The sequence below is a fragment of the Lagenorhynchus albirostris genome, chromosome 18 (genome assembly GCF_949774975.1).
Source record: "Lagenorhynchus albirostris chromosome 18, mLagAlb1.1, whole genome shotgun sequence".
Classification (NCBI taxonomy): Eukaryota; Metazoa; Chordata; class Mammalia; order Artiodactyla; family Delphinidae; genus Lagenorhynchus; species Lagenorhynchus albirostris.
Window position 1 is genome coordinate 42,184,800 of NC_083112.1, and position 27,676 is coordinate 42,212,475.

A 27,676-nucleotide genomic window follows, 5' to 3' on the forward strand; every position below is an offset into this window, starting at 1 on the left:
AAAAGAAATCATAAAGAGCAAATCAGAAACAAATGAAAAAGAAATGAAGGAAACAGTAGAAAGGGCTGGTTCTTTGAGAAGATAAACAAAATTGATAAGCCATTAGCCAGAAACACCAAGATAAAAAGGGAGAAGACTCAAATCAATAGAATTAGAAATGAAAAAGGAGAAATAACAACTGACACTGCAGAAATAAAAAGGATCATGAGAGCTTACTACAAGAACCTCTATGTCAATAAAATGGACAACCTGGAAGAAATGGACAACTACTTAGCAAAGCACAACCTGCCAACTCTGAACCAGGAAGAAATAGAAAATATAAAAAGATCAATCATAAGTGCTGAAATGGAGACTGTGATTAAAAATCTTCCAACAAACAACAACTCAGGACCAGATGGCTTCACAGGCGAATTCTGTCAAACATTTAGAGAAGAGCTAACACGTATCCTTCTCAAATTCTTCCGAAATATAGCAGAGGGAAGAACAATACCCAAACTCATTATACAAGGCCACCATCACCCTGATATCAAAACCAGACAAAGATGTTGCAAAGAAAGAAAAGTACAGGCCAATATCACTGATGAACATAGATGCAAAAGTCCTCAACAAAATACTAGCAAACAGAATCCAGGAGCACATTTAAAGGATCAGACACCATAATCAAGTGATGTTTATCCCAGGAATGTAAGGATTTTTCAATATATGCAAATCAATCAATGTAATAAACCATATTAACAAATTGAAGGAGAAAAACTATATGATCATCTCAATAGATGCAGAAAAGCTTTTGAGAAAATTCAATACCAATTTATGATAAAAACTCTCCAGAAAGTAGGCACAGAGGGGACTTACCTCAACATAATAAAGGCCATATATGACAAACCCACAGCCAAAATCATTCTGAGTGGTGAAAAACTGAAACCATTTCCTCTAAGATCAGGAACAAGACAAAGTTGTCCACTCTCACCCCTATTATTCAACATAGTTTTAGAAGTTTTAGCCACAGCAATCAGAGAAGAAACAGAAACAGAAGGAGTCCAAATCAGAAAAGAAGTAAAACTGTCACTGTTTGCAGATGACGTGATACTATATAGAGAGAATTCTAAAGACTCTATGAGAAAACTAGTAGTGCTAATCAATTAATTTGCTAAAGTAGCAGGATACAAAATTAATGTACAGAAATCTCTTGCATTCCTATACACTAATGATGAAAAATCTGAAAGAGAAATTAAGGAAGCACTCCCATTTGCCACTGCAACAAAATGAATAAAATGCCTAGGAATAAACCTACCTAAGGAGACAAAAAACCTGTATGCAGAAAATTATAAGACACTGATGAAAGAAATTGAAGATGATACAAACAAATGTTTGTATCATGTTCTTGGATTGGAAGAATCAACATTGTGAAAATGACTATACTACCCAAAGCAATCTACAGATTCAATGCAATCCCTATCAAAGTACCAATGGCATTTTTCACAGAACTAGAACAAAAAATTTCACAATTTGTATGGAAACACAAAAGACCTCGAATAGCCAAAGCAATCTTGAGAAAGAAAAATGGAGCTGGAGGAATCAGACTCCCTGACTTTAGACTATGCTAAAAACATACACTAGTCAAGACAGTATGGTACTGGCACAAAAACAGAAATATAGACCAATGGAACTGGATAAAAAGGCCAGAGAAAAACCCACGCACATGTGGTCACCTTATTTTTGATAAAGGAGGCAAGAATATACAATGGAGAAAAGACATCCTATTCAATAAGTGGTACAGGGAAAACTGGACAGCTACATGTAAAAGAATGAAATTAGAACACTCGTTAACACCATACACAAAAATAAAATCAAAATGGATTAAAGACCTAATTGTAAGGCCAGACACTATAAAATTCTTAGAGGAAAACATAGGCAGAACATTCTATGACATAAGTCACAGCAAGATACTTTTTGACCGACCTCCTAGAGAAATGGATATAAAAATAAACAAATGGAACCTCATGAAACTTAAAAGCTTTTGCACAACAAAGGAAACCATAAATAAGATGAAAAGACAACTCTCAGAATGGGAGAAAATATTTGCAAGTGAAGCAACTGGCAAAGGATTAATCTCCAAAATATACAAGCAGTTCATGCAGCTCAGTATCAAAAAAACAAACAACCCAATCCAAAAATGAGCAGAAGACCTAAATAGACATTTCTCCAGAGGAGATATACAGGTTTCCAACAAACACATGAAAGAATGTTCAACATCACTTATCATTAGAGAAATGCAAATCAAAACTACTATGATGTATCCCCTCACACCAATCAGAATGGCCATCATCAAGAAATCAACAAATAATAAAGGCTGGAGAGGGTGTGGAGAAAAGGGAACCCTCTTGCACTGTTAGTGGGAATGTAAATTGATACAGCCACTCTGGAGAACAGTATGGAGTTTCCTTAAGAAACTACAAATAGAACTACCATATGACCCAGCAATCCCACTACTGGGCATATACCCTGAGAAAACCATGATTGAAAGAGTCATGTACCACAATGTTTATTACAACTCTATTTACAATAGCCAGGACATGGAAGCAACTTAGGTGTCCATCGGCAGATGAATGGGTAAAGAAGATGTGGCACATACATACAATAGAATATTACTCAGCCATGAAAGGAAAGGAAATTGATTTATTTGTAGTGAGGTGGATGGACCTAGAGTCTGTCATACAGAGTGAAATAAGTCAGAAAGAGAGAAACAAATATAGTATTCTAACACATGTATATGGAATCTAAGAAAAAAAGTTTATGAAGAACCTAGCAGCAGGACATCACTAAAGACGCAGACCTAGAGAATGGGCTTGAGGACACATAGAAGGGGAAGCGTAATCTGGGACAAAGTGAGAGAGTGGCATGCACTTATATATACTACCAAATGTAAAATAGCTAGTGGGAAGCAGCTGCATAGCACAGGGAGATCAGCTCAGTGTTTTGTGAGCACCTAGAGTGGTGGGATAGGGGGGTGGCAGGGAGACGTAAGAGGAAGGAGATATGGGGATATATGTATATGTGTAGCTGATTCACTGTGTTATAAAGCAGAAAATGTATACCATTGTAGAGCACCGTTGTAACACACCATTGTAAAGCAATTATACTCCAATAAAGATGTTAAATAAATAAATAAATAAATAGAGCTTGCTAAAGCAAAAATAAAGTTAAAAAATAAAAATAAACATATTTCTTATGAATGTCAATCCTGACAAGAATTAGCAATGAGGGAAATTCCTATTTCACATGTTCATCCTTCTCTCTTTTTGTAACACACCACCTATAAGAAATGTTTGAAGCCCTGTATTTTCTTTTTCTTTGCCTGTTTTCCTGGTCAAAATATATTTAGAGTAAATTGTATTTTTATCAGTTCTTTCTACATAAATGTGCATTTTGTCACTATTACCTATAACAACATGTCACTGTTTAGAAAAATAAAAATCCATGCAGTGATACACAGGTGGGGAAAAAATTCTTTACATTAGCAACAACTTACTCTATTGGTGCATAATTTACCTGCTAAAATAACATCTTAAATAGAACAAAATCAGTAAGATATAATTAAAGTGTCTACTACTGTGGTCTATTATTGACATTGTTTTTGTCTATTTAGAATTTACTTACTCCTAATTGTTTTCTACCAAATAAACAATATTATTCTATTCTCTGCTGAATGCCACAGAACTGCATAAATCTAGAGAAACTTCCTAAAACCCGTGCCCCTATCCTGTAGGAATAGATGCAGTTAAGTAAGCCAATTGATGCATGGACAAGGTGAACAAGAAACAATCAGTTTAAAGGGAAAGACTCCTACTCCATGCTTGAGAAGAAACGGTTATCACTTTCTCTCTTTGGCTGTGAACTAGAACCTAGAATATTGCTCCAGTTTCTCTGACTGACATTTTATGTCAATGAGGGAATAATCTTAGAGGAAACACAAGCATTGATTAAAAGACCAGAGATAAAGAAACTGGTTGTTTTCCTACCTAATGCTATGTTGAATAATATTCTATTTTATTCTTTGTTTACACTTTATGTTTTACTTGGATTTTTTGTTACTTGCAGCCGATAGCACTTTAATTCTGAGCCATAATGGCTCTCAAGTTGCAAAGCTTTTAACATCTCAGTTCTAAGTTAGCAACTTAGTTACAGAAGTATACAGACCAATAACCTTCCAATATAAATTTCACATTAAAATATATTTTGGATTTTATATATATCTATATTTTTCCAGTTCTTGTGGTATAAGGTAATGGCTAATGTTTATTGAGACTTGTTTCAGTAAGGCGCAGGTGTGAACACAACTTGAACTAACCTATTTAATCCTCACAGCACAATAAAGAGATGCTCTTCTTCCATTGCTTTTCAGATAAAATGACTCCAAAGAACAAAGGGATTAAGTGAGTTTTTTAAGTGGCAGAGCCATGATCAAAAGCAGGCTGTCTGAATTCAAAATCTATTCTCCTTATGGCCTTCTTATATGTCCATTTATAACAAAAACACTCTATAAAAGTTATTCAGTAACTCTCATGAATAATAACATTATGATGGATAATAATCCATCTATGCTATAGTCTATATTTTTCTAATAAACTTGATTGGTGCTTATTTCTGCATGTTTCATTGAATAACAACAAGTTGAAGTAATAAAATAAATAACAAAAACAGTGTTTACTCTAGCAGTGTTCTCCTTCTAAACTCCTTTGAGTTGTCACAGTGTTTTTCACTTCATTAATTTTGGCTGACATAGTTTCAATTTTATTTTCTGATAAAGTCATGGCATTATACTTCTTTTATTCTGTAAATATAAATGTTTGGTAAAAAGACAAATCAAATCCAGAAAGGAAATTATTTCTAGATTTCTTCTAGATTCTAGAGAGAAAAAGTAAAATGTAATCAAGAATGTAATCAAGAGAGAAATTGGTCTATTTTTACGTACATTTCATAAAAAAACATTTAAAATGAGTATAAATAATTATTTGTAATGTTTTTCTTAGCTCCATGACCCTGTGTCATGTTAATTTTGAATTTTGGAGCATTTAATGCCACCTAACATTTTCACCTTTCCTCAGATTCATTGACCAATCTAAAAAAAAAAAAAAATTAAAACAAAGAACGAGATTATTAGTTATTCATTAAATATCTTTTCAGTTGCTTCCACTATGAATTTGTTCCATATTACTGGGAACTGGTTCCTTGCCTCTCACTTTCTTCCCATATCTAGGTTCCCAATTTCTTCTGTGTTTCCAAATATCTGCCTGGTTCAAAGCCCAGTGACCCAGTTTCCCTCACATTATCATTGAATTTTGTCATAAAATACAACTTGATTTTTTAAAATTTGGCAAACATCTGTGTCCTATAACTGTGTTCACCTCTTATACTTGTGGCCATATTGTTTCTGATGGTGTGATTTGAGTGTCTGTTGGGATCTCTTCCCATCCTTCTTGCTACATCTCTTTGGAAGTAAGAGCTAAGCAGCAAGAACTTCATCCTCCTGCCTGCTATTTGAAATTGATTTAATATGGACCTTTCACACAGAGCTCAATATGATCTCCTTGACCTAACCAGCCAAACCCTAGTTAAGAAAAAAAATGTCATGGGGAATAACCTCTTCAATACCAGATCTGAAACAATTTCAAAGCACTCAGCACTCCTGGCCCAAGGATATGGATTTTTTAAAAAGCCTAATTTAATGGGGAAAAATGGGAACCATTATTTCATCACTAGATACACATTAAAGGCAAATTAATAGTAATATTATTGAAACAGAATTAATACTGTTAAAACATTAGCTATCATAAATTTAGATCTTATAGATAAAAGTCAGTATTTTTTATACCAGAAGACCAATTTATAAAACAATATATTTAGGAAGTAACCTCTTTCAAAGAAAGGACAGGGAGACACTATAAAAGAGAAAACTCTGATATAAATATATATATGAGATACTTTTAATATTACCAATTATTTTCCTGGAAAATTTTAATAGATTAAGTGGAAGTAAGCTTTAGAAGTACAACCAATAAAGTGACTAAAACTATATATTTTGAATTTATAGTTGTTTTTGTTCACCTAAGGCAGAACTCACTAAACTTTGAAAAGAGTCAGATAGAAAATATCCTAGGCTTTCTGGGCCATATGATCTCTGGTTTCCTTGCAACTGCAGTAGTCCCCCCTTATCTTCAGGGACTACATTCTAAGATCTCCAGTGGATGCCTGAAACCATTGATAGTACCAAACCCAATATACACTGTTTTTTCCTCTACAGATATATCTAAAATAAAGTTTAATTTAAAATTAGTTTCAATTTCAGTACTTGTGATTAGTCTGTTCATATTTTCTATTTCTTCCTGGTTTAGTCTTGGAAGGTGTACCTTTCTAAGAATTTGGCCATTTCTTCTACGTTGTCCATTTTATTGGCACATAGTTGCTTGTAGTAATGTCTTATAATCCTTTGCATTTCTGTGGTTTCTATTGTAACTTATGCTTTTTCATTTCTAATTTTACTGATTTGAGTCCTCTCGCTTTTTTCTTGATCAGTCTGGCTAAAGGTTTATCAATTTTGTTTATCTTCTCAAAGAATTAGCTTTTAGTTTCATTGATCTTTGCTACTGTTGTCTTCATCTCTATTTCATTTATTTCTCCCCTGATATTTATGATTTCTTTCCTTTTACTAACTTTGGGTTTTGTTTGTTTTTCTTTCTCTAGTTACTTTAGGTGTAAGGATAGGTTGTTTATTTGAATTTTTTCTTGTTTCCTGATGTAAGATTGTATTGCTATAAACTTCCCTTTTACAACTGCTTTTGCTGTGTCCCATAGGTTTTGGATTATTTTGTTTTTGTTGTCATTTGACTCTAGGTATTTTTTGATTTCTTCCTTGATTTCTTCAGTAATCCATTGGTTATTTAATAACATATTGTATTGCCTCCATTTGTTTGTGATTTGTACAGTTTTTACTGTAATTGATTTCCTATCTCATAGTGTTGTGGTCAGCAAATATGCTGATATTACTTCAATTTTCTTAAATTTACCAAGGCTTGATTTGTGACACAAAATGTGATCTATCCTGGAGAAGGTTACATGTGCATTTGACAAGAAAGCGTATTCTGCTGCTTTCATATCTATAGAATGGCCTATAGATATCAATTAAGTCTATCTGGTCTAATGTGTCATTCAAGGTTTGTGTTTCCTTATTAATTTTCTGTCTGGATGATCTGCCACTGGTGTAAGTGGGATGTTAAAATCCCCCACTATTATTTTGTTATTGTTGATTTCCCCTTTTATGGCTGTTAGCATTTGCCTTATATATTTAGGTGCTCCTATGTTGTGTGCATATTTATTTAAATTTGTTATATCTTCTTCTTAGATTGATCCCTTGATCATTATGTAGTGTCCTTCCTTGTCTCTCCAAAGAATACAAACAGATAGCCAAGAGGCACATGAAAAGATGCTCAACATCACTAATTGTAGAGAAATGCAAATCAAATCTACAATGAGGTATCAACTCACACCAGTCAGAATGACCATTATCAAAAAATCTACAATCTGGGCTTCCCTGGTGGCGCAGTGGTTGAGAGTCCACTTGCCGATGCAGGGGACACGGGTTCGTGCCCCAATCCAGGAAGACCCCACATGCCGTAGAGAGGCTGCGCCTGTGAGCCATGGCTGCTGAGCCTGCACGTCCGGAGCCTGTGCTCCACAGTGGGAGAGGCCACAACAGTGAGAGACCTGCATACCACAAAAAAATAAATAAATAAATAAATCTACAATCCATAAATGCTGAAGAGTGTGTGTAGAAAAGGGAACCCTCCTATACTGTTGGTGGGAGTGTAATTTGGTACAGCCACTATGGAGAACAGTATGGAGGTTCCTTAAAAAACTAAAAATAGAGACACCATATGATCTAGCAATCCCACTCCTGGGCATATATCTGGAGAAAATCATAATCCAAAAATATACATGTACCCTAATGTTCACTGAAGCACTAGTTCCAATATCCAGGACACGGAAGCAACCTAAATGTCCATTGATGGAGGAATGGAGAAAGAAGATGTTGTCCATATATACAATGGAATATTAGTCATAAAAAGAATGAAATAATGCCATTTGAAACCTAGAGATGTTCATACTGAGTGAAGTAAGTCAGACAAATAAAGACAAATATCATACGATATTGTTTATATATGAAATCTAAAAAAAAAAATGGTACAAATGAACCTATTTTCAAGACAGAAATAGAGTCACAGATATAGAAAACAAACTTATGGTTACCAAGGGGGAAAGGAGGGGGAGGGATAAATTGAGAGATTGGTATTGACATATACACACTACTTTATGTAAAATAGATAATTAATAAGAACCTACTGTATAGCAAAGAGAAGTCTACTCAATACTCTGTAATAACCTATATGAGAATAGAATCTAAAACAAAGAGTGGATATGTGTATATGTATAACTGATTCACTCTGCTGTACAGCAGGAACTAACACAACATTTTAAGTCAACTATACCCTAATAAAAATTAATTTAAAAAAATTTTAAAAATTAAAAATATAATTAGGCACAGTAAGAGAGTAACCATAACTAATCATAAAATACTATGGAAAAAGTTATGGGAATATGGTCTCTCTCTCTCTCAAAATATCTCATAGTATAAATTTAATGCCTATTCCATCTTAACTAAGTACTTATTTTGCACTGCAGCCATAACTTTTTCAGTTTGAGTTGTGACAGCAAAACTAGTGCAAATTTTTTTTCCTTCTTCGCAATTTCATGGATGGAAGATTTGTTCTTACCATAGATCTCAACAACCTCAAGATATTTTTTTTTCTTTTCTTTCCTTATTAAGTTGAGAACTTACACCTTTTCACCTAAAGAAGCACTTTACACCTTACCTTTGGCATGTCCGAATTGCCAGCACTAATGCTCTTGCATTTTAAAACCATTATTAAGTAAAATAGGGATGACTTGAACACAATCAATATAATAACCAAGGGCTACTAAGTGGAATATTCAGAAAAAAGGGATGATTTATGTCCAGGGCAGGATGGAGGGAATAGCATGAGATTTCATCATGCTACTCAGAACAGTACACGATTTAAAACTTCTGAACTATTTTTGGAATCTTCCATTCAATATTTTTGGACTATGGTTGAGCACAGGTAACTGAAATGCAGAAAGTGAAACCATGGCAAAGGGTAAACTACTGTATTCAAATTTGTCACTTTAATGTAAAAGCAGCCATACACAATACATAAATGAATGGGAATGGCTGAGCTCCAATAAAACTTTATTTACAAAAAAAGGAGCACCAGACCAGATTTAGATGGCAGGTTATAGTTTGTTGACCTATTAGAACTATATGAAACTTACAGGAATAATGCTTGAAAATTACATAATATAAAATTTAATTTCTCCTTAATGATATTGTATACTTCCTGCTTTAATTTTTTTTTTTTTGCTGTACACTGGGCTCTCACCGTTGTGGCCTCTCCCACTGTGGAGCACAGGCTCTGGACACACAGGCTCAGCAGCCATGGCTCACGGGCCCAGCCACTCCGCAGCATGTGGGATCTTCCCGGACCGGGACACGAACCCGTGTCCCCTGCATCGGCAAGTGGACTCTCAACCACTGCGTCACCAGGGAAGCCCCCTGCTTTAATTTTTATCCTTAATTATTAGATTTCTTTTCCCACATTTCATCTGTTTCTAATATGAAAGCTATATGCAGATGTTTTAATTCAGTAAGATGAAAAATTGTTGACAATAACTAGAGGGCATTTTTATGTTATTGATGCATTCCAATGTATACTTCCTGAACAACATAATTTTTTTAAAAAAATTAAAAAAAGGGCTTCCCTGGTGGCACAGTGGTTGAGAGTCTGCCTGCCAATGCAGGGGACGTGGGTTCATACCCCGGTCCGGGAGGATCCCATATGCCGCGGAGCAGGTGGGCCTGTGAGCCCTGGCCACTGAGCCTGCACGTACAGAGCCTGTGCTCCGTGATGGGAGAGGCCACAACAGTGAGAGGCCCGCGTACCGTAAAAAATAAATAAATAAAAATAAATTTAAGAAAAGAATAAATTTTGATTTATTTTTGTTCAGAATAATTTTTTTTCTTCCAGTTTTATTGAGATGTAACTGACATACAGCACTGTATAAGTTTAAGGTGTACAGCATAATGATTTGAATTACATACATCATGATCTGATTATCACAAGTTTAGTGAACATCCCTTATCTCATATAGATACAAAATTAATTAATTAATTAATTAAATTTCCTTGTGATGAGAATTCATAGGATTTATTCTCTTAACAATTTTAATATATAATGTAACAACAGTGTTAATTATATTTATCATGTTGTGCATTACATCCTTCGTACTTATCTATTCTATAACTGGGCGTTTATATCTTTTGAGTGCCTTCATCCAACTTCACCTCACCCCACCCTCTGCCTCTGGTGACTACAAATCTGATCTCTTTTTCTATGAGTTTCTTTGTTTTTTTGAAATATAATTTACCTATAAAACCGTGTTATTTCCTGTTACACAACATGGAGATTGGATATTTCTGTACATTTCAAAATAATAACCATAATAAGTCTAGTTACAGTATGCCATAATACAAGGATATTACACTATTATTGATTATATTTCCCACACTGTAAATTTCATACCCATGATTCATTTATTTTGCAACTGAAAGTTTGTACCTTTTAATCTCCTTTCACCTACTTCTCCCTTCCCCCAACCTCTTCCCCTCTGGCAACAACCTGTTTGTCCTCTGTATCTATAACTCTGTTTCAGTTTTGATATGTTTGTTCATTTGTTTTGTTTTTTAGATTCCACATATATAAATAATATCATAAAGTATTTATTATTTTTTGTCTGACTTATTTCACTTAGCATAATACCTTTAGGTCCATTCATGTTTTTATGAATAGCCAGATTTTATTCTTTTCTATGGCTGAGTAATATTCTACATTTTCTTTATCCATTCATGTATTTATGGGCACTAAGGTTCCTTCCATATCTTGGCTATTGTAAATAGTGCTGCAATGAATACAAGGTTGCATATATCCTTTCTAGTTAGTGTTTTTATTTTCTTTGGATAAATACCCAGGAGTGGAATTGTGATATCATGTTCAAATTTTTTTAACACTTATCCACTAATATATTTTTGGCACTATATATGCACTAGGAACACAAAGCTAATTAAGAGAATGCCCATACTAAAAGGAATTTACACTAAGTGTCAGCTTTATTTCTCTTTGGAGGATGGGACAGGTAGAAAAGCATTTGTATGAGCAAAGCTACAAAGGTACAAAACAGTTGGGTACCTGCACAGTAAAGAATTAACTCCGCAGGTCTGGGTTGCACAAATTTTGTGCATTTCAAAGAAAGTTTTGGTGTTTGCCTCACTTATGGAAGTTAATCGCTAAACACTTACACTATCCTTCCTGTTAAGAATGGCCTGTCGAGCTTATAGATTCTTGTTCTTTCCAAGTTATTTTGGTCCCCTATGTTTCCTGTTGTATTGACTTAAACATTTAAAATGCACTTCCAATATTTAAGTTAAAAAGAAAAAAAAGAATGCCTTTGACATCTCTGTTTATCTGAGGCTTTGGCCATGCCGGATAGTTTATGCTAACAATGTGATCAACGGTGAAGGCTTTGACCACCTTATGTCAGTTTGACCTTGAGAGGGGCTTCAGACTGAGTAACTAAGGTCATCTATGCAGGCAGTCAAGCTGGGCCAACATGTCCAATCCCCAGTAAAAACCCTGGACACCAATTATTAGATGAGCTTCCATGGTTGTCAATACTTTATGTATGTGGCTACACATTGTTGCTAGGCATATAAGCATGGTCTCAGTGACTCCACTTGGAGAGAAAATTGGAAGCTTGCACCTGGTCTCTTCCAGACTCTACCCTATGCACTTTTTTATTTTGCTAATTTTAACCTGTTTCCTTTCACTGTAATAAACTACAACTGATAGCATGGTAGCTTTGCTGAGTTCTGTGATTCCTTCTAATGAATCATTTACCCGAGGGTAGTCTTGAAGATCCTCCATAACAATACCTTTAAGGAAAGGTAAGCTGTTTAGAATGGCTAGGCTATAAAGTGAGGGCAGTGGCTAGTAGTCAATGTAAATGCGTATGTAGGTTGGGCAGGTATTGAAGTGCTTTGTAAAACATTCTTAAAATTGTGGGTTTTTTCTTACATATTAGAGGTTGTCAAATCAACCCTGCCATCTTTTTTGTAAATAAAGTTTTATTTGAATATGGTCACGTAGTGGCTGTGATTACGTTCATGTTAAAACAGAATTATATAGTTGTGACAGAGACTGTATGGTCCACAGAGCCTAAAATGTTTATTATCTCTACAGAAAAAGTCATGAACATCTTATATATAATGGGGAGTTACTGAAAGATTTAAGCATGGGAGAAATGGGGTCAAATTTAAATTTTATCGCTGGAGCTGAAGATTTGTTTTAATTCGGTCTATGTTGCTAAACAATGCTTGTGAAAATATTGCTTATATTAAATGTGGCTACATTAAATGGATGACTAAAGTGAAATAAAACACATTTCACTCTAGTAAAGAGCAGCATTAATTTAATGAAATTACTTTTTTGACATTTGAAATGTAAATGAAATATATAATTGGAATATTGTCTCTATCTATTTTCTACCATTTAAATATAAAATTTTTGACAAGGTGATAGGAAAAGATGTTTTTTACATCTTTTACAATTATAAAAACAGCCTAGTTATCTATTTATACTCTAGCCACATATGGTCCTGACTTTGAAATTTAACAATCAAGTTATCCTGCGTAAATTTAACAAGCATACACTAAATTTTTTAAAATTTATTTTCTTCCCAAATAAATAATAGGACTTCCTGCTTCTAGTTCAACATGTAGGAAGCCTGGATGCCTCCACTCTGTCCTAACAATAAGCAAAAAGCTGAGCAGACTGAAAATTCACCAGTTCCTTTCAAATCCTTAAATAAGGACACAGGGACAATGACTACCTCCAATGGTGGTGAGACAGAGAGAGGTGAATATAGGGAGTCATGGCTTACTGGAGAAGAGACCGATGAGCAGAAACTGCTGTGGAACCAGTGCTGAGATAGAAAAAACTGAATGGTAATTAAATTGCTGGAGGCTCAGTGTGGACAATTCTAAGAGTTAAAAATTCCAGGGGGCATAGTTATAGTCAGGCTTCCATACTTTTTTGAGTTTTATCTCCAGGAGATTGAATAAGTTCTCACAGTAAATATCAAAGAAAAATCCTTTCATGTTTCTGACAGGGGGAGTGGAAATGAACCATTTTGAAATATCCTAGGACAACTCTGTTATTCTTAAAAAGGCCTGCCCTGAGGGATAACTAGTTAACCAGAGCCTAAATTCCTGGGATATTATCTGAGCTTAACTAACCTGGAGAAAGGAAATACCCAACTCAAATCCACTCGAGCTAACCATTGTCCTAAAAACTGGGTTTTTTGAAACCTTTGGCAGAAGTTCTAATTCAGGGCTCATGAATTCTTGCAGTGATATCTTGAAATATCATTCAGAGTCATTCTGAGCCATCCTTACTTTGAAATTAGTTATTGGAACCATGACAAGATCTTGTTAAAGAAGCATATACATTTCTTTATCACAAATTTACTTATTCAATATTTGTAAACTATATTTAAATAAAATTATTTTCCTTAATTCTAATTTATTTTATTAAACTAAACCTTTATTATTCTCAGAAGGGATCCATTGGTTTTACCAGACTGCCAAAGGGTTCCATGGCATAAAAATGATTAATCAACCCTTTTTGTAAGTCAGATATTTGATGACCTTGAGTTTGGGGAGGCTGTCTCAGTAATCTGAAGTTTAGGCACTGAAGTCAGCACCAGGAGGATACCCTGAAGTTGGAAGTACATATGTCTACAACTTACCATAGTGTCTGCAATCCATAATAGGCAGGAGAGTGAGCAGGCAATAAAGAACAGGTCTTCTGGAGTGAGAGTGCTGAGTTTGAACTCTTAACTTCACCTCTGATTCTCCACTTTTTATCTGAAAAATAAAAGCAATGTTACCTATAGTAGAGTTAGTTTAAGAATTGCATTATTTATGCAAAGCACTAAGAAAAATAACTGTCCTATAGTAATCAATTAGTAAACATATTTTTTTGAAGAGAGAATGAACAATTTTCATTTTATTCAACAATGTATGATTTCTCCCTCAAAATTAGCAATGTTTGATGTTCTTATTAGTATAAAAACACAGTTAAATTTGGGGAGATCACATTTTACATTGTGTCTCATAAGTAGAAAATTTTTTTCAATATTTTTGTAGCATTTCTTGGTTTGTGAATTATGTTTCATGTTATTTGCTTATTTTTATATTATAGAATTTACCTCTTGTCGTTTTTATTTCTAACAAAGGTTTGTATGGTGGGATTCCCAGAAAGCATAGCTGGAGACAAGTGTTAATGTCATACTTATTTTTTGAGGAAATGTAAAATCAGAAGAGTGAGAGTGAAGAACAAGGGGACAAGAAGGGAAAGAGGAAGTCAGTGCAAGATGGTTATCACTTAATATTAACACTACTGACTGCTTGATCTTATTACTTTCTTTTGAGTAACAGTAAAATGGATGCATCTTAGCAGAGACTATATGAAAGAGGGAGAGGTAAGAAATTACATCCTAAATGATGTTAGTCAAAAATTTGCACTCCTACATTTTACATTTAACTGACCTGCAAAGTTCAGTTTTTCATGCATACGAGCTGAGACATTTTAAGCCTCAAGGTCGACAGGGAAGCCCCAGGTTTCAGGGAAGACCCAGGTTTAGAGGGAAAAGCTTGGCCTGAGCTTGGCCAAACCAAGCTTACATGAGCTTGGCCTTAGTAAGGACCCGTGCACATGAAATCAGGGGCAAGCTGCAAAGTGACAGGTGCTATAGCAATATCTGGTTTGGAACACCTATCCAAGACCAGGGAGACACAGGAGGATCTGAAGTGGTACACAAGAGGTTCTTCATACAAATAACAGGGATGTTAAGCTTTTGTCATATATGTTATAACATTTTCTGAGGTTTCTTTTAAAATCTGGAACAAATAAATAGTTAAATGCATATAGTCTGATACCTCTGTTTTAAAAGATGTTTTATTGGGTTGAATTTATATCATACCTAGTTATACATATATATCAATATATCATACTTGGTTACTTAGCATAATCTTAGAACTTTTCCTTAATGTCAATAAAAGGAATTAATAGTTAAGTTTATATTTTTGTCTGTTAAGATTACAATTCTAATATATTTAAACAAAATTAGATACAAAGAGTGGTTTTCTATTACATTTAAAGAAAAACAAGACAGTACAGCAATACATCTTGACTGAAATGGAGCTAAATTTAACATAACGTTTCTTGATTACTTGTGGTTATGAATGAAGAATGACTTCTATAATTTTAATTAAATAACATTTTCAATAAGCATTTATTTTATACCACCATGCAGGCATTTTTTCCTTATTTTCCTTTCTTTCTGGAACACTTTTTTTTTTTTAATTTGTTTATTTATTTACTTATTTTTGGCTGTGTTGGGTCTTTGTTGCTGCGCATGGGCTTTCTTTGTAGTTGTGGTGAGGGCGGGGGGGGCTACTCTTCATTGCAGTGTGTGGGCTTCTCATTGGGTGGCTTCTCTTGTCGCGGAGCACCGGCTCTAGGCGTAAGGGCTCTAGAGCGCAGGCTCAGTAGTTGTGGCGCACGGGCCTAGCTGCTTTGCAGCATGTGGGATCTTCCTGAACCAGGGCTTGAACCCGTGTCCCCTGCATTGACAGGCAGACTCTTAACCACTGTGCCACCAGGGAAGCCCCTGGAACACATTTTAAAATAAAATTCTGATAATGATTGCACAGTTAATTTTTTTGCCAAATATAATAAAATAAGCATTTTTAAAGAAAAAAATCATTTCTTCCTATACAAAGGTGTTGAATTACCTACTTCTTTGTTATACAAGACATTAGAAATGGAATTGAGTTCTAAAATTACTGCTATAAATTCTTTTCTTTTATACTGTTGATATTTTATAGTTGATTGCAAGTTCAGTGTCCCATATTAGCAATTCATCATTTTACATATTAATATTCATCTCTACTAAATATGGAAACCTCATATAATCAGCAATTTCCTTATCAGTTTGAGGAAATCAATTCGTTATTAAGTTAGTATAATATTAACAGCAAAATGCCATCCTGGTTTAAAAATAAACAAGTCTTGATTTACCTACTATGTATAATTTTGCATGTTATAAGAAGAGAGAAAATTTTATAATATAATTTTTATATTACTTTAAAAGGTATCTAACACATTCAGTCTATGCATTAAGTGAAATAGTGGAAGAAAGAATGAAAGAAAGAAATGAGAGAGGAAGGAAGGGTAAACTAAAAATAAAGTTTATATTTTTTTCATTCTAATGTTACCTACACAAACTATGAATGCATTTCTTATTTTCTAAGCATAGATTTGTTTTCAGTCCACATCAATCTTATTTTTTTGGCCAATATAAATACAAAGTTAGCACAATTTTATCTATTCAAATAAGATAAATATCTAGAGTTTTGGAGGATAAAAAGCTATTAATAGCAGAGAAATATCTATTTCTATTACAGGAGGCTATATGACAAAGGAGGGTACAATTATGTATATTACAGTAAAAGCAAGAATCTCCTGCTGTTGAAGATAAAGAATAAAGTAATCAGGGGGCCATCGGGAAGATGGTAGAAGAGTAAGACATGGAGATCACCTTCCTCCCCACAGATACACCAGAAATAAATCTACACGTGGAACAACTCCTACAGAATACCTACTGAACGCTGGCAGAAGACCTCAGACATCCCAAAAGGCAAGAAATCCCCCCACGTACCTGGGTAGGGCAAAAGAAAAAACAATAAACAGAGACAAAAGGATAGGGAAGGGACCTGCACCAGTGGGAGGGAGCTGTGAAGGAGGAAAGGTTTCCACACACTAGGAAGCCCCTTCACAGGTGAAGACTGTGGGTGGCAGAGGGGGGAAGCTTCAGAGCCACAGAGGAGAGCACAGCAACAGGGGTGCAGAGGGCAAAGTGGAGAGATTCCCCCACAGAGGATCAGTGCCGACCAGCACTCACCAGGCCGAAAGGCTTGTCTGCTCACCCACTGGGGTGGGAGGGGCTGGGAGCTGAGGCTCGGGCTTCTGTCGGATCAGAGGGCAGGAAGAGGACTGGGGTTGATGGCGTGAACACAACCTACAGGGGGTTAGTGCACCACGGCTAGCCGGAAGGGATTCCGGGGAAATGTCTGGACTGCGGAAGAGGCAAGAGACTTTTTCTTTCCTCTTTTTTTCCTGGTGTGCAAGGAAAGGGGATTAAGAGCACTGCTTAAAGGAGCCCCGGAGACTGGCGTGAGCCTCGGCTAACAGTGCAGACCACAGAGACGGGCATGAGATGCTAAGTTTGCTGCTGCCACCACCAGGAAGCCTGTGTGCGAGCACAGGTCACTCTCCACAACTCTCTTCCGGGAAGCCTGTGCAGCCCGCTACTGCCAGCGTCCCGGGATCCAGGGACAACTTCCCCAGGAGAACACATGGCACGCCTCAGGCTGGTGTAATGTCACGCCTGCCTCTGCCGCCACAGGCTCACCCCGCACTCCGTAACCCTCCCTCCCCCCAGCCTAAGTGAACCAGAACCCCCGAATCAGCGGTTTCTTTAACCCCACCCTCTCTGAGTGAAGAACAGATGCTATCCGGCAACCTATATGCAGAGGCGGTCACAAATCCAAGGCTGAACCCTGGGAGCTGTACGAACAAAGAAGAGAAAGGGAAAACTCTCCCAGCAACCTCAGAAGCAGCGGATTAAAGCTCCACAATCAACGAGATGTACCTTGCATCTGTGGAATTCATGAATAGACTACGAATCATCCCAAATTGAGGAGGTGGACTTTGAGAGCAAGATTTATTATTTTTGAAACTTTTCCTGTTTTTGTGAGTGTGTATGCTTCTGTGTGAAATTTTGTCTGTGAGCTTTGCTTCCACCATTTGTCCTACGGTTCTATCCATCTGTTTATTTTTTCTTTTTTAAAATAAAAATTTTTTTCTTAATAATTATTTTTATTATTTTCATAACTTTATTTTATTTTATCTTCTTTCATTGTTTCCTTTCTTCCCTCCTTCCTTCTTTCCTTCCTTCTTTCTTTCTTTCTTACTTGTTTACTTGCTTTCATCCATTCTTTCTTTCTATCTTTCTTTCTTTCTTTCTTTTGACTTTTTCTCCCTTTTATTCTCAGCTGTGTGAATGAAATGCTCTTGGTGATGCAGCCAGCAGTCAGTGCTGCACTTCTGAGGTGGGAGAGCCAAGTTCAGGACACTGGTCCACAAGAGACCTCCCAGTTCCACATAATATCAAATGCTGGAAACCTCCCAGATATCTCCATATCAACGCAACACCCAGTTGCACTCAATGACCAGCAAGCTGCAGTGCTGGACACCCTATGCCAAATAACTAGCAAAACAGAAACACAACACCACCCATTAGCAGAGAGGCTGCCTAAAATCATAATAAGTCCACAGACACCCCAAAACACACCACAAGACATGGACCTGCTCACCAGAAGGACAAGATCCAGCCTCATTCACCAGAAAACAGGCACAAGTCCCCTCCACCAGGAAGCCTACACAACCAACTGAACCAATTTTAGCCACGGGGGACAGACACAAAAATCAACGGGAACTATGAACCTGCAGCCTGCAAAAAGGAGACCCCAAACACAGTAAGATAAGCAAAATGAGAAGACAGAAAAACACACAGCAGGTGAAGGAGCAAGATAAAAACCCAAAAAACCTAACAAATGAAGAGGAAATAGGCAGTCTACCTGAAAAACAATTCAGAATAATGATAGTAAAGTTGATCCAAATCTTGGAAATAGAATAGAGAAAATGCAAGAAACATTTAACAAGGACCTAGAAGGACTAAAGATGAAACAAGCAACGATGAACAACACAATAAATGAAATTTAAAATACTCTAGAGGGGATCAATAGCAGAATAACTGAGGGAGTAGAGCGGATAAGTGACATGGAAGATAAAATAGTGGAAATAACTACTGGAGAGCAAAATAAAGAAGAAAGAATGAAAAGAAATGAGGACAGTCTCAGAGACTTCTGGGACAAGATTAAATGCACCAACATTCGAATTATAGGGGTTCCAGAAGAAGAAGAGAAAAAGAAAGGGACTGAGAAAATATTTGAAGAGATGATAGTTGAAAACTTCCAAAATATAGAAAAGGAAATAGTTAATCAAGTCCAGGAAGCACAGAGAGTCCCATACAGGGTAAGTCCAAGGAGAAATATGCCAAGACACATAAATCACACTGTCAAAAATTAAATACAAAGAAAACATATTAAAAGCAGCAAGGGAAAAACAACAAATAACACACAAGGGAATCCCCATAAGGTTAGCAGCTAATTTTTCAGCAGAAACTCTGTAAGCCAGAAGGGACTGGCAGGACATATTTAAACTGATGAAGGAGAAAAACCTATAACCAAGATTACTCTACCCAGCAAGGATCTCATTCAGATTTGATAGAGAAATTAAAATCTTTACAGACAAGCAAAAGCTGAGAGAGTTCAGCACCACCAAACCAGCTTTACATCAAATGGTAAAGGAACTTCTCTAGGCAAGAAACACAAGAAAAGGAAAAGACCTACAATTACAAACCCCAAAAAATTAAGAAAATGGGAATAGGAACATACATATTGATAATTACCTTAAATGTAAATGGACTAAATGCTCCCACCAAAAGACACAGACTGGCTCAATGGATACAAAAACAAGACCCATATATATGCTGTCTACAAGAGATGCACTTCAGACCTAGAGACACATACAGACTGAAAGTGAGGGGAATGAAAAAGATATTCAATGCAAATGGAAACCAAAAGAAAGCTGGAGTAGCAATTCTCATATCAGACAAAATAGACTTTAAAATCAAGACTATTAAAAGAGACAAAGAAGGGCACTACCTAATTATCAATGGATCGATCCAAGAAGAAGATATAACAATTGTAAATATTTATGTACCCAACATAGGAGCACCTCAATACATAAGGCAAATACTAAGAGCCATAAAAGGGGAAATCGACAGTAACACATTCATAGTACGGGACTTTAACACCCCACTTTCACCAATGGAAAGATCATCCAAAATGAAAATAAATAAGGAAACGCAAGCTTTAAATTATACATTAAACAAGATGGACTTAATTGATATTTATAGGACATTCCATCGAAAAACAACAGAATACACATTTTTTTCAAGTGCTCATGGAACATTCTCCAAGATAGATCATATCTTGGGTCAAGAAACAAGCCTTGGTAAATTGAAGAAAATTGAAATTTTATCAAGTTTCTTTTCTGAGCACAATGCTATGAGACTAGATATCAATTACAGGAAAAGATCTGTAAAAAATACAAACACATGGAGGCTAAACAATACACAACTGAATAAAGAAGTGATCACTGAAGATATCAAAGAGGAAATACAAAAATACCTAGAAACAAATGAAAATGGAGACACGATGACCCAAAACCTATGGGATACATCAAAAGCAGTTCTAAGAGGGAATTTTATAGTAATACAGTCCTACCATAAGAAACAGGAAACATCTCAAATAAACAACCTAACCTTGCACCTAAAGCAATTAGAGAAAGAAGAACAAAGAACACCCAAAGTTAGCAGAAGGAAAGAAATCATAAAAATCAGATCAGAAATAAAGAATCAGAAATAAAGGAAAAAGAAATGAAGAAAATGATAGCAAAGATCAATAAAACTAAAAGGTGGGTCTTTGAGAAGATAAATAAAATTGATAAACCAATAACCAGTCTCATCAAGAAAAAAAGGGAGAAGACTCAAATCAATAGAATTAGAAATGAAAAAGGAGAAATAACAACTGACACTGCAGAAATACAAAAGATCATGAGAGATTACTGCAAGAAACTCTATGCCAATATACAGGACAAGCTGGAAGAAATGGACAAATTCTTAGAAATGCACAACCTGCCAAGACTGAATCAGGAAGAAATAGAAAATATGAACAGACCAATCACAAGCACTGTAATTGAAACTGTGATTAAAAATCTTCCAACAAACCAAAGCCCAGGACCAGATGGCTTCACGGTCGAATTCTATCAAACATTTAGAGAAGAGCTAACACCTATCCTTCTCAAACTCTTCCAAAATATAGCAGAGGGAGGAACACTCCCAAACTCCTTCTACGAGGCCACCATCACCTTGATACCAAAACCAGACAAGGATGTCACAAAGAAAACTACAGGCCAATATCACTGATGAACATAGATGCAAAAATCCTCAACAAAATACTAGCAAACAGAATCCAACAGCACATTAAAAGGATCATACACCATGATCAAGTGGGGTTTATTCCAGGAGTGCAAGGATTCTTCAATATACGCAAATCTATCAATGTGATAAACCATATTAACAAACTGAAGGAGAAAAACCATATGATCATCTCAATAGATGCAGAGAAAGCTTTTGACAAAATTCAACACCCATTTATGATAAAAACCCTGCAGAAAGTAGGCATAGAGAGAACTTTCCTCAACATAATAAAGGCCATATATGACAAGCCCACAGCAAACATCATCCTCAATGGTGAAAAACTGAAAGCATTTCCACTAAGATCAGGAACAAGACAAGGTTGCCCACTCTCACCACTCTTATTCAACATAGTTTTGGAAGTTTTAGCCACAGCAATCAGAGAAGAAAAGGAAATAAAAGGAATCCAAATCGGAAAAGAAGAAGTAAAGCTGCCACTGTTTGCAGATGACATGATCCTATACATAGAGAACCCTAAAGATGCTACCAGAAAACTACTAGAGCTAATCAATGAATTTGGTAAAGTGGCAGGATACAAAATTAATGCACAGAAATCTCTGGCATTCCTATATACTAATGATGAAAAATCTGAAAGTGAAATCAAGAAAACACTCCCATTTACCATTGCAACAAAAAGAATAAAATATCTAGGAATAAACCTACCTAAGGAGACAAAAGATCTGTATGCAGAAAATTATAAGACACTGATGAAAGAAATTAAAGACGATACAAATAGATGGAGAGATATACCATGTTCTTGGATTGGAAGAATCAACATTGTGAAAATGACTCTACTACCGAAAGCAATCTATAGATTCAATGCAATCCCTATCAAACTACCACTGGCATTTTTCACAGAACTAGAACAAAAAATTTTGCAATTTGTATGGAAACACAAAAGACCCCGAATAGCCAAAGCAATTTTGAGAACGAAAGAAGGAACTGGAGGAATCAGGCTCCCTGACTTCAGACTATACTACAAAGCTACAGTTATCAAGATGGTATGGTACTGGCACAAAAACAGAAAGATAGATCAATGGAACAGGATAGAAAGCCCAGAGATAAACCCACACACATATGGTCACCTTATCTTTGACAAAGGAGGCAGAAATGTACAGTGGAGAAAGGACAGCCTATTCAATAAGTGGTGCTGGGAAAACTGGACAGCTACATGTAAAGGTATGAAATTAGATCACTCCCTAACACCATACACAAAAATAAGCTCAAAATGGATTAAAGACCTAAATGTAAGGCCAGAAACTATCAAACTCTTAGAGGAAAACATAGGCAGAACATTCTATGACATAAATCACAGCAAGGTCCTTTTTGACCCACCTCCTAGAGAAATGGAAATAAAAACAAGAGTAAACAAATGGGACCTAATGAAACTTAAAAGCTTTTGCGCAGCAAAGGAAACCATAAAGAAGACCAAAAGACAACCCTCAGAATGGGAGAAAATATTTGCAAATGAAGCAACTGACAAAGGATTGATCTCCAAAATTTATAAGCAGCTCATGCAGCTTAATAACAAAAAAACAAACAACCCAATCCAAAAATGGGCAGAAGACCTAAATAGACATTTCTCCAAAGAAGATATACAGAGTGCCAACAAACACATGAAAGAATGCTCAACATCACTAATCATGAGAGAAATGCAAATCAAAACTACAATGTGATATCATCTCACACCAGTCAGAATGGCCATCATCAAAAAATCTAGAAACAATAAATGCTGGAGAGGGTGTGGAGAAAAGGGAACACTCTTACACTGTTGGTGGGAATGTAAATTGATACAGCCACTATGGAGAACAGTATGGAGGTTCCTTAAAAAGCTACAAATAGAACTACCATATGACCCAGCAATCCCACTACTGGGCATATACCCTGAGAAAACCATAATTCAAAAAGAGTCATGTACCAAAATGTTCATTGCAGCTCTATTTACAATAGCCCAGAGATGGAAACAACCTAAGTGTCCATCATCGGATGAATGGATAAAGAAGATGTGGCACATATATACAATGGAATATTACTCAGCCATAAAAAGAGACGAAATTGAGCTATTTGTAATGAGGTGGATAGACCTAGAGTCTGTCATACAGAGTGAAGTAAGTCAGAAAGAGAGAGACAAATACCATATGCTAACACATATATATGGAAAAAAAATGTCATGAAAAACCTAGGGGTGAAACAGGAATAAAGACACAGACTTACTAGAGAATGGACTTGAGGTTATGGGGAGCAGGAAGGGTAAACGGTGACAAAGCGATAAAGAGGCATGGACATATATACACTACCAAATGTAAAGTAGATAGCTAGTGGGAAGCAGCCGCATAGCACAGGGAGATCAGCTCGGTGCTTTATGACCGCCTGGAGGGGTGGGATAGGGAGGGTGGGAGGGAGGGAGACGCAAGCGGGAAGAGATATGGGAATATATGTATGTATATAACTGATTCATTTTGTTGTGAAGCTGAAGCTAACATACCATTGTAAAGCAATTATACTCCAATAAAGATGTTAAAAAAATAAAAAAAAAGAATGCACAACTTATAATATTATAAGATCTATTAAATAATAAGAATTTTAAAAATATTCTCATTGATTGCTTCAAAAGTAATCTTTTGTCAATTATGGAATCTAGAGAGTACTTAGACTGTTACTCTAATAAAAGAGGAGTAAAAATTATTCCAAGACTCTGTTTTGGAATTTCAGCTATGTAATTTATCCTTTAAAAACAAAACTTTTAAATTTATACCTACTTTTCATAAAAAAAATGTATTTTATCAACATGCAAACTATAGAAAGTGAATAATTAGATATTACAAAATTTGTGTTTATAAAAATACTAATTATTATTTTAATTGGCTTTATGGACAAAAGTAGTCATAATTTTGAACTAATAAAATACCATTTGTTATGGATTGAATTATAAATTGTGTTCTCCCCAAATTCATATGCTGCAACCCTAATGCCCAATGTGACTGTGTTTGGAGACAAGGTCATTAAGGAGATAATTAAGGTTAAAAGAAATCATAAGGCTGGGGCCAAAATCAGATTTAATTTGATATATTATATGAAAAAAAGCATATACAGAACAATCACATATCTGTTCATTTATATGTACTGAAGCCAACTGTATTACATGGGATGTTTACAAAAATTTTAGAAGTTCAGATTTTTTTAATTGAATATGACACTTGTTTACTTTAGCAAATTCAGTAATTTTAATAACATTTAATCTTTTCCTTTAAAGTATACTTTGTTTTTATCAATCAAAAATCATATTGTATTAGAGCTATATATCAAATAAACTTCATAAAGTATTAATATTCTGTTAGAAATGTGGTTCCAGCAATAGTTACCCAAATACACTGTAGTTTTTATGTCAGCTTTGATAAGATCATTATAAAGAAAATTTTGCCATATCCGTCAGTCAACAATAGTCAGTAAATGGTATCAACTAGAAGAATTGTGATGAAAAATAGTTATAAAATAAAGTAAATGGTCAATATTTCGTTATTCTATTCTTTTCCTACTTTTAATGGGCAACTTAATTTTTCCCTTTCATCTAATCTCAAACTGTGTTGGATAACTTCCATTTGCCCCTCTAGGTCTACTCATTACACTTCTTCACCTAAATGTCTGCCCTGGCATATATGTACTCTATCATTAGAAATTTTTTTTGTCTGTTTCCTGGCTACTGGTTTATTTCAGTGAATGAGATCCTAGACAGGATGTCAACCAGAAGTTGGAGCATGAAGTGAGGGCATTTATCTTTCCCTGCCATGTTAACCTAGTTTGGTTGGGTTCAATGATTGTAGAGCACTGATTTTCACAAGCTATCTGTACTTTTTGTCCAGGTGTTGGTAATTGTTCCCTCCCTTCTTTATCTTAGTTCTAGAAGTGGTAATAGCTTTGCTGTTATAAACTCCCTAGAATCATATCAGCCTTTCTGATTTGCTATACTCTGCTCACACTTTATAAATGTTCTCTTTATTAAGCACTCCCTGCATTTTTTTATTTAGTAAATCTTTTATGCTAATACCCTGTCTGAAACTTCCAAAACAGATACTTTTCATTTTGAGAGAACTTCTGTAAGTTATGTTAATAATATGATGCTAATGTCCTCAATTTAAAGCATAAAAAAAGTTATTTAAACTGATTTTCTCCAAATTATCTATGTGCCAACTTAGAATTACTAATCTCAGTAATCATAATGTATGAGTCAGATTTCTGTAATGAAACTTGCAGACCTATTCTGGTACTGAAAATTTATTTGGAACCCTAAAAATGTCACAATATTCAACAGAGCAATTAAAGTTTATGACTTACATTCATGAAATTTAGAATTCTATTTGTAGTGACCAAACTGGTGACTTTTAATATTGAGTTCATTTGAGAATATATTTTACGTAGCTCACTATATTATGAAAAGAATGTTTTGTGAATCACAGAAAGTGGAAATTTGTTTTCATATTATAAGCAGCTGCATAAAAAGATGATACCATATTTGTAGCAAACATAGAATGCAGGGTACTATATTTAGCTAGTCTCATTTCATGGATCTAGGAATGAGAATGTACTGATGCTTACACTTATAAAAAAGAAACTAAAGATTTTGATGAGCCAGTTTTGGACATCACTGCTATACCCAGTCTTTCTGCCCTAAGAAAATCTTCTTTCAAGTCTGAGTTTACATTCTGTTGCTTCTGCACAACTTTCTGTAAGCAACCCCTTAAAAACATTACCTTAGGGAAAAAAGTCTTTCATTCTTGTGCAGAACTGATTCCTTCTTCTGTTCTGTTCCTTCCTCTCCTCTACTATTTGAAGAAAGAAAACAAGTTAAAAGGGAAATCATTATAATACAGTGTGGACAATACTGTTAGTGCTCAGAGAATTCCCATCCACACCTCTAAAACCAGTCTTTCATGAAATTGGGTTAGAGCCATGTGACTAGTTCTGTTGTAAAAAAAAAATTGTGAGCAGGGTATAATGCACAGCATAGGGAATAGAGCCAATAATATTGTAATAATCTTGTATGGTGACAAATGGTAACTACACTTATTGGGGTGATCATTTTGTTGTGTATAAAAACAACAAAACCACGATGTTGTAAATCTGAATCAAGTATTGTAAATTAATTTACTTCAATAAAAAATGTAAGTGAATGTGATATAGAAATTAGTGCCAAAAGGAGGGTGTAGCTCTCACAAAAAATAATATCTGGCTTAGTATCTGAACGGATATCAGTGACAAAATTATTCTTGAAGATTGGAATGATGATTATCTGTATCAGGCAATGGTAAAATATTTAGTAATACTGCTATCTGTTCTAAGTAGGAAAGAAGACTCTTTCCTCCCTCAGCCATGACATTTAAGAAAAAAAAAAGAGGTTTAAAAATATGCATTGATATTTATTGACTATGTTTATCAAGATATTACAAGAAGGAGATGGAGGAAAGAATCAGCAGATTCAATAATTTTCAAAAAAAGATAAGAGCCTTATAGAACTAGACAAAACTACTGCTCTTATATCCTATATAGGTAGAAAGGGGATTAAAAAAAGCTTTGAACAAAATAATATAATGATTCAGGGATAAATAGATTAAGGATGAAGACTTTACACCTATTTTTCCTGATATTTTCAATGTAGACACCATTAGGTTGAGAGAGAGGAATGGGGCAAGAAAATAAGAAATAAAGCAGAATTGAGAAGTATATTAGCATTTTGTTACTAGAGTATAAAACTCAATAAGATTAGAAATCAAGTAAACATTTGTGGGAAATCTATTTCCAAATAAACTACAAATCTAGGGGCAGAAAATTCTGACCTGAGGCTTACAATCATGTTGAGTCCTGAAGTTGCATTGACAACATAGGGTCCTGGTGTTTCTATTCCCTCACTTTCTGTTCCCTTTATTCTCATATTAGCTTTTCTCTTATGTTCCAGACTGATTTTGGACCCAGTCTATTCCTTCTACATTTCTTTCATGAAATCAGTTACAAAATCATATAGTTTTATCTAAAAATAGATTATGACAATTCAAAAAGACTGAAATCCACAAACTCCTTTCTAGGTTTCACAATATATATTCCAAAGCTTATTTGACCTTTCCACTTAAATAGACCTCAAATTTAAAATGTCCCAAAATGGAGCTCTTGTTTCTCTCACTACTCATTCCACCATTTTGGGTTTGTCCTA